Here is a 12,668-nt window from a genome sequence, read left to right as displayed (position 1 = left end):
GTCAAAGGCATCTTCTGCAGAACCACAGATAATCCCAAAAACCAAAGAGACATGGAATATGTATCTATAATCAAGCTGCTACAACTGCAGTAAGATAATCTGAAGCTCATCCTTAAATAAGGAGTGAAAAGTGCTGGTTTTGGCAGTCTGACAATCCAAAAATTGCTGTTGGAGTTGCATCGCTCCGTTAACTTTGCAAAAGCGTCATCTCGCTGTCTGCCTCACCATTGAGTAGTGTGTAGTTGCTACATTTGCACGATAGATATAAACTACATTTGCCACTGAAAGTACAGTCTTGTCCATTTTAGTCTAAGTACCATATTAACAACACAGTAACTACGAGTAACTACTGCCAGTTAACTACTCTGGCTAGCATGGTTACATTGCCTTTTTAATCACTACTCAGTGCTTCATACTGAGCAATATTGTACTTTGGCTGGCACGGAATAGCAATATAGTGGCTACTTAGGGTTTTGCTAAAGGATTAAACAGTAGAACTATTAGGATCAACCTTTGCATCATAAACAACAGCCCTTTCAATATTTGTTTTGGGTTGTGGACAATACAGACAAGACACTATTTAGTGTCCATTCCTAGTTGCTCTGAAGGCATTGTTATGACCAGGTGAGAAAGGTGTCCAGGGGTCTTTTGCTATCTTCATCTGGTCTTATTGTAAGAGGGTTTTTTTTTAAAAAAACACACTGTTTTGAGCTCCCCCTTTGTGAATCTTTCTTCACAGCTTTCCATTCCAAAGAAATCAATTCACACAGGTATTCTGAGGTTTAAAAGATGAAATTTTATTGAAACGTAAACTCTAATACGGTTAACGCCTCCGGATATACGGCGTGCCCATGCTAGCATGCACACGCGATACACATATGCAAATAGGAACAGAAAAGAGAAGAAAATATAGTAGAGAAGGGTTTGAGGCAATAATCAGAAGAGTTTCTTGTTTACTGTGCTTTAAGCTCACTGTAGTCCTTTTGTAAGTAGTCTTGCTTCTTAAACTTTGTTCACTGTAAGAGACTTTTCTCTCTTGGGGTTCATGTGTCGTCAGTGGGTCTTCAATTTCTGTGAGAAAGAGATGAGGGCAGGCAGACAGGAGAGGAAGTTCTGCTTCAGACCAGAAGCACACAGCTTTCTGATTTATTTTTCTTTTGGAAGTTCAAATTCAAAAAAACTCCAGCCAGCTAGCCATGTGACTAAAACTGTTTTGACCACTTCTGCTGTGTATTGGGTAAACAAAAGACTTTGTTCCAGCACGGTCTGCTACTTCTTTGGCCTCCTTGTCTCAAGAGACAATGGGTAAGCACCTGGAGGTGGTCAGTGGTTTGTGAAGCAGTGCTTGGAGTGGCTAGAAAGGCCAATTCTAGAGTGACAGACTCTTCACAGGCGCTGCAGATAAAACTGGTTGTCGGGGCTGTTACACAGTTGGCTCTCTCCTTGCGCTTGTCTTTTTTCCTGCCAACTGCTAAGTCTCTTTGACTCGCCACACTTTAGCCCCGGCTTTATGGCTACCCACCAGCTCTGGTGATCACAGGCAACTGACTCCCACGACTTGTGATCAATGTCACAGGACTGCATGTCGCGTTTGCAGATGTCTTTAAAGCGGAGACATGGACGGCCGTTGGGTTTGATACCAGTGACAAGCTTGCTGTACAATGTGCCCTTGGGGATCCTGCCATCTTCCATGCGGCTCACACGGCCAAGCCATCTCAAGCGCCGCTGGCTCAGTAGGGTGTATATGCTAGGGATGTTGGCCGCCTCAAGGACTTCTGCGTTGGAGATACGGTCCTGCCACCTGATGCCAAGGATTCTCCGGAGGCAGCGAAGATGGAATGAATTGAGACGTCGCTCTTGGCTGGCATACGTGGTCCAGGCCTCGCTGCCGTAGAGCAAGGCACTGAGGACACAGGCTTGATATACTCGGACTTTTGTGTTCCATGTCAGTGCGCCATTTTCCCTCACTCTCGGTCAGTCTGGACATAGCAGTGGAAGCCTTTGCCATGCGCTTGTTGATTTCTGCATCGAGAGACAGGTTACAGGTGTTAGTTGAGCCTAGGTAGGTGAACTCTTGAACCACTTCCAGAGCGTGGTCGCCGATATTGATGGATGGAGCATTTGACATCCTGTCCCACGATGTTAGTTTTCTTGAGGCTGATGGTTAGGCCAAATTCGTTGCAGGCAGCCGCAATCCTGTCGATGAGTCTCTGCAGACACTCTTCAGTGTGGGATGTTAATGCAGCATCGTCAGCAAAGAGGAGTTCCCTGATGAGGACTTTCCGTACTTTGGTCTTCGCTCGTAGATGGGCAAGATTGAACAACCTGCCACCTGATCTTGTGTGGAGGAAAATTCCTTCTTCTGAAGACTTGAATGCATGTGAGAGCAGCAGGGAGAAGATGATCCCAAACAGTGTAGGTGCGAGAACACAGCGCTGTTTCACGCCACTCAGGATAGGAAAGGGGTCTGATGAGGCGCCGCTATGCTGAATTGTGCCTTTCATATTCTCATGGATCGAGGTGATGATACTTAGTAGCTTTGGTGAACATCCGATCTTTTCTAGTAGACTGAAGAGACCACGTCTGCTGCCGAGGTCAAAGGCTTTGGTGAGATCTATGAAAGCAACGTAGAGGGACATCTGTTGTTCACGGCATTTCTCCTGTAGCTGGCGAAGGGAGAACAGCATGTCAATGGTGGTTCTCTCTGCTCGAAAGTCACACTGTGCCTCAGGGTGGACACGCTCAGCCAGCTTCTGGAGCCTGTTCAAAGCGACTCAAGTGAAGACTTTCCCCGCTATGCTGAGCAGGGACATTCCACGGTAGTTGTTGCAGTCACCGCGGTCACCCTTGTTCTTAGAGGGTGATGATATTGGCATTGCGCGTGTCCTGTGGTACTGCTCCCTCATCCCAGTACAGACAAAGCAGTTTGTAGAGTGCTGAAAGTATAGCAGGCTTGGCACTCTTGATTATTTCAGGGGTAATGCCGTCCTTCCCCTTCACTGCTGAACTCAAGAAAGCCCCCAGCGAGTTCACATCCATAGCACTTTGTGCAGCCAGAAGCGCTGCACAAAGAACAGCCAGGTGCTGCGCAAATGACTACTGGCAACATCTATGCAGCTGGACTCCTACACCGGAAACAGAGGAATGTACGATGGCATTAAGAGCGCTTTTGGGCCAACCATCAAAAAGATCACCTCCCTCAAATCTAAAATCAGGGGACACAATCACTGACCAACGCAAGCAAATGGACCGCTGGGTGCAGCACTACCTAGAACTGTACTCCAGGGAGAATGTTGTCACTGAGGCCGCCCTCAATGCAGCCCAGTCTCTGCCAGTCATGGATGAGCTGGATGTACAGTCAACAAAATCGGAACTCAGTGATGCCATTGATTCTCTAGCCAGTGGAAAAGGGTACCCCCCTGGGTAGGACGGCATTACCCCTGAAATAATCAAGAGTGCCAAGCCTGCTATACTTTCAGCACTCTCATTTGTCAGAGTCGTATACTTTTCCTGTCTATTTAGCTTATGCATCATATCCAAACTGTTGCTTCTTAATAAACTCCTTTAAAATCACTTCAGTTCTCGCCTATTTTGGGTAATCTGTGACTCCCGCACCTAAATCTTACAAGTCCATGAACATTCCCATCCTCAGCAATGGTAGAGCCCAGCACACAAGTGTAAAACACAAGGTTAAAGCATTTGCAACCATCTTCAGGCAAAAGTGCTGGGTGGATGATCCAGATTGGACGTCTGAGGTCTCTGGCATCATAGATGCCAATCTTCAATCAATTCAATTCACTCCATGTGATAAAGTGGCTGAGTGCACTGGATACAGCAAAGGCTATGGACCCCAACAGCATTTTGGCTGTAGTGCTGAACACTTGTACTCCAGAACTGTGCTCCAGTGTTCTAGTACAATACTGGCATCTACCCGACAAAATTGCCCAGATATGTCCTGTTCACAAAAAGCAGGTCAAATCCAATCCGGTCAACTACCACCTCCATTAGTCTATTCTCATATCAACGAAGTGATGGAAGCTGCCACCAACAACACTTACTCACCAATAAACTGCTCACCAATATTCAGTTTGGGTTCCACCAGGACCCCTCACCTTGAGACTACATTACAGTCTTGGTCCAAGTACGGACAAAAACATTGAATTCCAGAGGTGAGGCAAGAGCGACTGCCCTTGACATTAAGGGCGGCATCTCAGTCTTTTAAAAGTATTTGAGAGTCAGGACCATTTTCGGGTCCCGTCCCCACACTGGATGTTGATGTGCCCACCTGGGGAGATCTTCCTGGAGGCAGCATATTAAGAAGCTGCCTCCAGGTCCGCTGTCCAATTAATGATGGCGGACAGCAGCTCCACCACCAGAGGTGGCGTTGCCTCTGCTGGAAGGGGCTGCAAGGGTGCCTCTATTTTAACACTTCCTCTGAATAGGTACTGAACCTAATTAAATGAATGGTCGCCACAGCTGCCAGGCCCCTCCTGTACAGGCAACCTCTCCACAGGATGACCAGTGGCCACAACTAGTCCACTGATGGCTGCGGCTCCAGTTTGAGGGCGGGGTGGAGTGGGGGGGGCGAGGAGTTAAAACAGGAGGCCTCGAAGGCCCCCCAGGCCAGTCACTGGCAAACCTTGGCCCTCAGTGGGGGTGGCCTGTCTGCGGGAAGATCCCCGGCAACATGCCCATCAACCCACAAATGGGGGCATTTAATTATGCAGATTGGCTACCCACTGCTGACCTGCCTCTGGGAAGATGCAGGAACGCGTCAGGCCACTAACCCGATGCGCATGTCTCAAACTCCTCCCAGACCAGGAAGATTCCGCCCTAAGGAAGTATTTAACATGTGTGGCCACAACAAGCCCGAGTAAAATTGAAGTCAACAGGAATCAGCGGAAAACTCTCCACATGCTGGAGGCATACCTAGCACTAAGGAAGATGATGAGTGTTGGAAACCAATCATCTCAGCCCCAGGACAATGCTACAGGATTTCTTCAGGTAGTGTCCTAGGCCCAACCATCTTCTGTTGCTTCATCTATGATCTTCCCTCCATCATAAGGTCAAAAGTGGGGATGTTTGCTGATGATCACGCAGGATTCAATTTCATCCGCAACTCAAGATATTGAAGCAGTATGTGCCCGCATGCAGCAAAACCTGTACAATATTCAGACTTGAGCTGATAAGGGACGAGTAACATACACACCACACAAGTGCCAGGCAAGGACCATTTCGAGCGAGAGAGCCACTAACTATCTCCCTTTACATTTCCTTCACTTAATCCCCTACCATCAACATCCTGGGAGTCAGCATTGACCAGAAACTTAACAGGACCAGCCACATAAATACTGTCCCGATAAGAGCAGGACAGAGGCTGGGAATTCTGTGGTAAGTAATTCACCTCCTGACTCCCCAATATCTTTCCACCACCTACAAAGGCACAAGTCAGAGGAGTGTGATGGAATACTCTCCACTTGCCTGGATGAATGCAGCTCTAACAACACTCAAAAAGCTGCACACCATCCAGGACAAAGCAGCCCACTTGATTGTTCAAGGTGGTGGATGGGGTGCCATTCACTCCCTCTACCACCAGCACACAATTGCTGCAATGTGCACCATCTACAAGATGCACTGCAGCAACTTGCCAAGGCTTTTTCAACAGCATCTTCTAAACTTGCAACCTCTACTGCCTAGAAGAACAAGGGCAGCAGTCACATCGGACCACCACCACCTGCAAATTCTCCTCCAAGTCACATATCACCCCGACTTGGGAATATATCACTGTTTTGTCAAAATCCTAGAACTCCATACCTAACAGCACTGTAGGTGTACCACCACCACATGGACAGCAGCAGTTCAAGAAAGCCGCTCACCACCAACCCTGGATAGTGTCGAACTTCTTGAGCGTTCTCAATTAAGGAAAGCATTTATTGCCCATTTTAACAGCAATGCCTATGCCCCATGAACAAATTATAAAAATGAACTACTCCCAAGTGTACCACCCAAATTTAACAGTTGGGAGACAGGGCTGGCAACCCTGCCTGTCGCCACTGTTACCACCAATCCCAGAGACTGCCAGGAAAGGGGCAGCAGTACAACCTAGAGAAGTGGCAAAAGGCCCGCTAATTCATTGATTGGAAGGAGAGTGCCTAGTAGTGGCCATCTCTCCTTCCATAAAGATCCCAGTCATTCACCTCCCAAATTTTAGTCCAGTCTGAGTTCTCCATTTCAAAACACCATGCTTAGAATCATAGAAAGTTTACAGCACAGAAAAGAGGCCACTTGGACCATCGTGTCTGCACCGGCCGAAAAACGAGCCTCCCAGCCTAATCCCACCTTCCAGCATTAGGTCCATAGCCCTGCATAGAAGCTTCTATGACTTTTGTTCATATCAACCTGTCCTCTCACTTTTAAATATTTATGTATCAGAATTTGTAAATTTCTCTGCTCTTATTTCCATTTAGCAAACGTTTCACCCAACATCTACTTGCGATGTCCCTTTATCGTTAATCAAACTCCATATTTTTGAAGAAAAACTCCATATTCTGAAGAAGGGTCACTGACCTGAAACGTTAACTCTACTTCTCTCTCCACAGATGCTGCCAGACCTGCTGAGTATTTCCAGCTTTTCTTGTTTTAATTTCATATTTTTGGGCCGGCTGCAATCATGGTGAGCGAAAAACTGTGCCTCTACACTCATCATAACAAATGCAAAAGTGCACCTCGCAAAATAGCACACCAACAAACGTGATTTAAAGGCCTCCTCAGGTATGCAATTGAAACCCGAACCGAGCCAGACAGAACCACATCTAACCTGAACCCAACCAGCGTCCTTTGATTTTTTTTCCCGCGCCCGACCCAACCGACTACCGGAATGAAGTCGATTATATCAATGAGGTTGTGCTCATGGAATCCCTCACTGCAGCCTAGTGCGGAGTCTGAATGCACGTTTCCCACCTTGACGTCCTGACTGTTCAAATTTTGAAGCTTTTCCCTCCCTGACCAAAAGGTAGCACTGTGTCCGACCCAACCCAAGCCCGAATACCGGACCTGGAAGAGAGACCCAACCCAAACCAGACACATGTCGTCGGGTCTGGTTGGGTTCGGGTCGGGTAGCCATGCTCTACTGTGATTGCCAATCCATCAATTTTATAGTTTCAGGGTTGCATTGAAGGAGTAGCACATTGACAGAAGTGCCACCTTTGGGATGGCACAGTAAACTGTAGCCCCATCTAAGTGAATGTAAAAGATCCCATTGCACTTTCCTATACTACAACAGTGACTACATTTAGAATTACGTCATTGGCTGTAAAGCACCTTGGAACATCCTAAGGTCATGAAAGATACTGGATAAATGCAAGTCATTCATTCATTCTGTTTTAAGAATGTGCCTTATCCAGCATTTTTCTTCAACCACCAAAATAGATTAACTAGTCTTTTACCTATGTTGTTGGCAGAACTTTCCTATGCACATATTTAATATTGCATTTATCTAGAAATCAACACCTGTACTTGAGATGGAATTACATAGAAATTGTAACATAAACAGACCCATGTTGATGTCTTTGTCCATGCAATTAGTAGTCCCCATAACTGTGTGCCCACCCACTTCCCATATCCCTTTCTTTAAAACGTATATGCAACCTATTAAATGTTTACACGGTTACTGATTCAATCAGTAAGCAAATTTCAAAGCCTCACACCCTCTCTAAACAATTTCTCCTGCTGTCTGTATATTTAGCCTATCTCTCCTCATTCTACACCTCTCAAAGCATTGGAAACATTCAGTTTCTATCTCCTCTGTCCCATTGATTCATAATTTTAAAGATGAATCAAATCACCCCTTGATCACCTCTGTTCTAATGAAAACAATCCCAACTTCTACAAAGAAACAGAATATGCTGGAAATACTGAGCAGGTCAAGCAGTATCTCTGTAGAGAGAGAAACAGAGTTAACATTTTAGGTCAGTGACCTTTCAGAATCTTTCTTCACAGATGCTGCCTGGCCTACTGAGTACTGCATCCACAGTATTCTGCCGTTCCCAATTTTTTTTGTATTTGCATTTCCTGATACCAGGCAGAATCCTAGCAAATAAAAGCAAAGTACTGCAGATGATAGAAATCTGAAATAAAAAGAAGAAATGTTGGAAATACTCAGCAGGTCTGGCAGCATCTGTGGAGACAGAAGCAGAGTTAACATTTCAGGTCAGTGACCCTTCATCAGAATCCTAGCAAATCTGTGCCAAGCACTTGATTCTCAACATTGTGTCATCTACATCACAGAAAGAGGCCATTTGGCCCAGAGTCTATGGGGGCACTCTGCAGAGCTATCTGGTCAGTCCCACACCCCGCTCGATGCCTGTAGCCCTGTAAGTTTATTTCCTTCAAGTGACCATCCAATATACTTTCAAAGTCATAAATTGTCTCCACTTCCACCACCCTAATGTGCAGCGAATTCTAAGTCATTACCATCCACTGCGTAAAAAGGTTCTTCGCATATTCCCCCTGCATCTCTTATCCAAAACCTTCAATCTGTGTCCCCTGGTCCTTGTACCTTTAGTTAATGGGAACAATTTTCCCTTGTCTAACTTATCTAAGCCTGACATAATCTTGTACACCTCTATTAAACCTCCCCTCAATCTCTTTTGTTCTAAGGAGATCAACCCCAGCTTTTCAGTGGGGAGATGGTGGCATAGCAGTAATGTCACTAAATTAGTAATCCAGAGGACCAGGCCAATGCCCAGGGGACATAGGTTCGAATCTCACCACAGCAGCTGATTGAATTTAAATTCAATTAATTAACAAGATAATCAGGAATTGAAAGCTAATCTCAGTAATAGTGCCATCAATTGTCGTAACAACCCATCTGGTTCACCAATGTCCATTCAGAAAGGATATCTGTTGTCCTCACCTGGTCTGGCCTACATGCGGCTCCAGACCCACAGCAATGTGGTTCACTCTTAACTACCCTCTGAAATGGCCTAGCAAGCCACTCAGTTGTCAAGGACAATTAGGGATGGGCAATAAATCGCTTGCCAGCAATGCCCACATCCAATGAAAGAATAAAAAACCTAACCTTGTAACTAAAATCATTTTTCCTATTATCCCATTATCTGTGGAACCCAAACCGCACACACTACCCCAACTATGATCTTACTAAAGTTTTATATAGGTTCACCATTAAATCTTGATTTTCATACTGTACATGTCATAAAACCTAGCATTCCATCATATTTATATGGCTTTATTCACTTCAGGTCTTTCTTGTCACAATGTCTTGCAAGTATGAACTCTCAAATCATAGAAAGTTTACAGCACAGAAGGAGGCCACTTGGCCCATTGTGTCTGTGCCAGCTGAAAAACAATCCACTCATTCTAATCCCACTTTCCAGCATTTGGTCCATGGCCCTGCAGATTATGGCACTTGAGGTGTATATCCAGATTCCTTTTGAATGAGTTAAGGATTGCTGCCTGAACTACCTTTTCACCCTTGGGTGAAAAAGATTTTCCTCAACTCCCCTCTAATTTTTCAACCAATCACTTTAATTCTATGCCAAGTCACTAACCTCTCTGCCAAGGTGAATAGACCCTTCACCTCCACTCTATTCGTCCCTCAAAATTTTGTACATTTCAGCCACATCTCCTCTCAGCCTTCTCTGTTCCAAGGAGAACAACTCCAGCCTATCCAATTTTTCCTCATAGCTGCATTCTTCCAGTCCCAAGAACATCCTTGTAAATTTCCTCTGTACCCTCTCTAGTGCAATTACATCCTTTCTGTAATGAGGTGAGCAGAACTACACACAGTACTCAAGCTGTGGCCTAACCAATGACTTATACAGTTCCAGCATAACCTCCCTCTCTTATATTCTATACCTCAGCTAATAAAGGAAAGGATTCCATATGCCTTCTTAACTACCTTATTGACCCATCCTGCTACCTTCAGGGATCAGTGGACATTCACTCCAAGGTCCCTTACTTCCTATTAAAAAAAATCACCTGGCTTTCCCCAAAGTATAGCTGATATTACATTGTACTCCCTCAAATTTATTGGATATTGCTCTATGTCTTTGCCCATTCTACCACATCAACATCCTTTGGTTCTCAGAATTACTTACTATGCCTAATTTTAGTATTGTTTGCAAATTTGGATGCTTTTAGCCCCTTTATACAAATCATTAATTCGTTGACTGTAAAGTTTCGGGGTGTCATGAAGATAATAACTAGTATGTAAAAGTGCAAGCCTTTCTTGCATTGTTACTAGGTCAAACCCAACACATGCTACACAAAAGCAGGGTTACCAACATCGGCGAGCAATAATGTCAAAAACGTCAAAATACCAGTCCGTCGCTTTCTGCACAGCAGTGATTCCAGCCGCCAGGTGAAGCCAAAGGGCAAACTGGAGAGATTTCCAATCCTCGCAGAGCCAACCCGGCTTGCGGTTTGCCAGCGCGGTTTCACCCTCTACCTCCCATCTCGGTGCGGCCCGGGTTCGGAGTAACGGCGCGGGGCATCGACCTCGCCTCGCCTCTGGAATGCTGAGCTCCCGACGCATCGCCAACACCCCGACAAGCACAGAGCCGAGGGCAGCTTACTAACCGGACTGGACCCTCCCTACTCCCCACTCCCAGTCACTCACCGTTTCAAACCTTGACAAAGCCTTCAGAACCTGACTGAATAAGAGGTTATTCACAAATGTCCGTTCACACTCTCAACACTTCACCTTCCCAACACAACACTCTCCGCCTCAACCTAATCCCCAAGCCGCGGGTGACTGACAGGCAGCCCAGCCAACCATTGGCCGAGTTAGTCACCCGCGAGCCAATGGCCACACAATGAGCGAGCAGAACAGGGGGACAGGTCCCGCCCCGCTCCTTTGTTTGAAGTTAGGTTGAGCGGATTACCTCTCCGGTTTATAACGGTAAACAGTTCCAACAATAAAGGGGAAGAACTGCAACCTGTGTTCCAATATCAAAAAGGTCCTTTCTGTATGACCTCCAGAATGAGGTCAAATCCTTAATAAAAACAGAAAGTGCTGGAAATACTCAACAGTTCTGGCATCATCTATGGAAGGAGAAACAGAGTTAACGTTACATCCTCACCACTTTAGGTGAGCTAATGACTGTAAGAGCTACCCTCCCCCCCCCCCCCCCCCACGTCTCCCAGTTCCACTTGCCACCCAGGTCCCGAGCTCGAGTCCTGCCTTGAGGGCCAAGCCCAGACCCTCCACCCCACCCCAAGGGCCAGACCTGCCCCAACTGCACCCCAAAGACCAGCCCCCCCCCCCGCACAATCCCGAGGGCAACCCCCACAGAGGGTCAGCCCCGCTCCTGCCCTACCCTAAGCAGGTACCCCTACCCTTGCACCAGCCCCACCCAAATGCGAGCCAATCTTTGGCCTTGCCCGAGTGCCAAAGCAGAATGTTTGCAGCAGTCTAACTTCTCAATCTATAAACTTTAGACAAACTTGATTTCATATTTGACGCCACAAAAGTTCAAACAATGCATTTTTTCTCATTTCAGGTTTCTAAAGAGCTCAATTATGAGGCAGGATTTTTAGGTCCCAATGGGGGCAGGCACTACTTCGCACCGCCAGCCAGTGTGCAGTTTTACATTGTCATTCCTGCTACCAGCGACTTTCCTCAGGATGGGAAAAGGCGGGCCTCGCCAACCCACCTGATTTGGAAATTAGGCCAATTAATCCTGTTAGCAAGCATTTTTTTATTTATTTGTTCTTGGGATGTGAGCGTCCCTGACAAGGCCAATATTTATGCACATCCCCATTTACCCTTTCAGAAGACGGTGGTGAGTTGCTTTGTTGAGCAGCTACAGTCCATGTGGTGTGTGTTCTCCCACAGTACTTGACAGGGAGGGAGTTCCACAATTTTGATCCAGGGACAGTGAAGGAACGGTGATGTTGTTCCAAATCTGCAAGGTAAGGAACTCGGAAGGAAACTTGCAGGTGGTAGTGGTGTTCCCATGCATCTGCTGCCCTTGTCCTTCTAGGTGGTAGAGGTCGTGGGTTTGGAAGGTGCTGTCGAAGGAGCCTTGGCAAGTTGCTGGAGTGCAGCTTGTAGATGGTATACACTGCTGCCACTGTGCGATGGTGGACGGAATGAATCTTTAAGGTGGTGGATGGGGTGCCAATCAAATGCGCTGCTTTGTCTTAGATTGTATCAAGCTTCTTGAGTGTTGTTGGAGCTGCATTCATCCAGGCGAGTGGAGAGTATTCCATCACACTTCTGTCTTGTGCCTTGTAGCTGGTGGACAGGATTTGGGGAGTCAGGAGATGAGTTACCACAGAAATCCCAGCCTCTGACCTGCTCTTTATTTATTCGTTCATGGGATGTGGGCACCGTTGGCTAGGCCAGCATTTATTGCCCATCCCGAATTGTCCTTGAGAAGGTGGTGGTGAGCTGCCTTCTTGAACTACTGCAGTTCTCGGGGTGTAGGTACACCAACAGTGCTGTTAGGAAGGGAGTTCCAGGATTTTGACCCAGCGACAGTGAAGGATTTGCAATTTAGCCATAGTTTATATATGGCTGGTCTAGTTTAGTTTCTGGTCAATGGTGGAGGCAGCTGCAGAGGCTGCTGCATCAGCATCAATACAGGGCAGCCTCTATCTCAGGGCCCTCCTCAGTCGGAGGGGCCAAGGGGCCAATGAAGATG

The 12,668-nt window shown here is 46.5% G+C and overlaps 1 protein-coding gene across 2 annotated transcripts in view; it reads right to left on the bottom strand.

The window, feature by feature from the left end:
* sncaip (synuclein, alpha interacting protein) overlaps window positions 1-10,756 on the bottom strand; it is a 161,863-nt gene extending 151,107 nt beyond the window's left edge. For both annotated transcript variants that reach the window (XM_068029914.1, XM_068029913.1), the window contains exon 1: window positions 10,640-10,756. The gene's annotated coding sequence lies outside the window, so the exon portion shown is untranslated. The remainder of the gene's footprint in view (window positions 1-10,639) is intronic.
* Between the last annotated feature and the right edge of the window lie 1,912 nt (window positions 10,757-12,668).

Source organism: Heterodontus francisci, chromosome 4, assembly GCF_036365525.1.
Source record: "Heterodontus francisci isolate sHetFra1 chromosome 4, sHetFra1.hap1, whole genome shotgun sequence".
Taxonomy (NCBI): Eukaryota; Metazoa; Chordata; class Chondrichthyes; order Heterodontiformes; family Heterodontidae; genus Heterodontus; species Heterodontus francisci.
The sequence above is the reverse complement of the archived record's forward strand: the minus strand, read 5'-3'. Positions and strand labels throughout refer to the sequence as shown.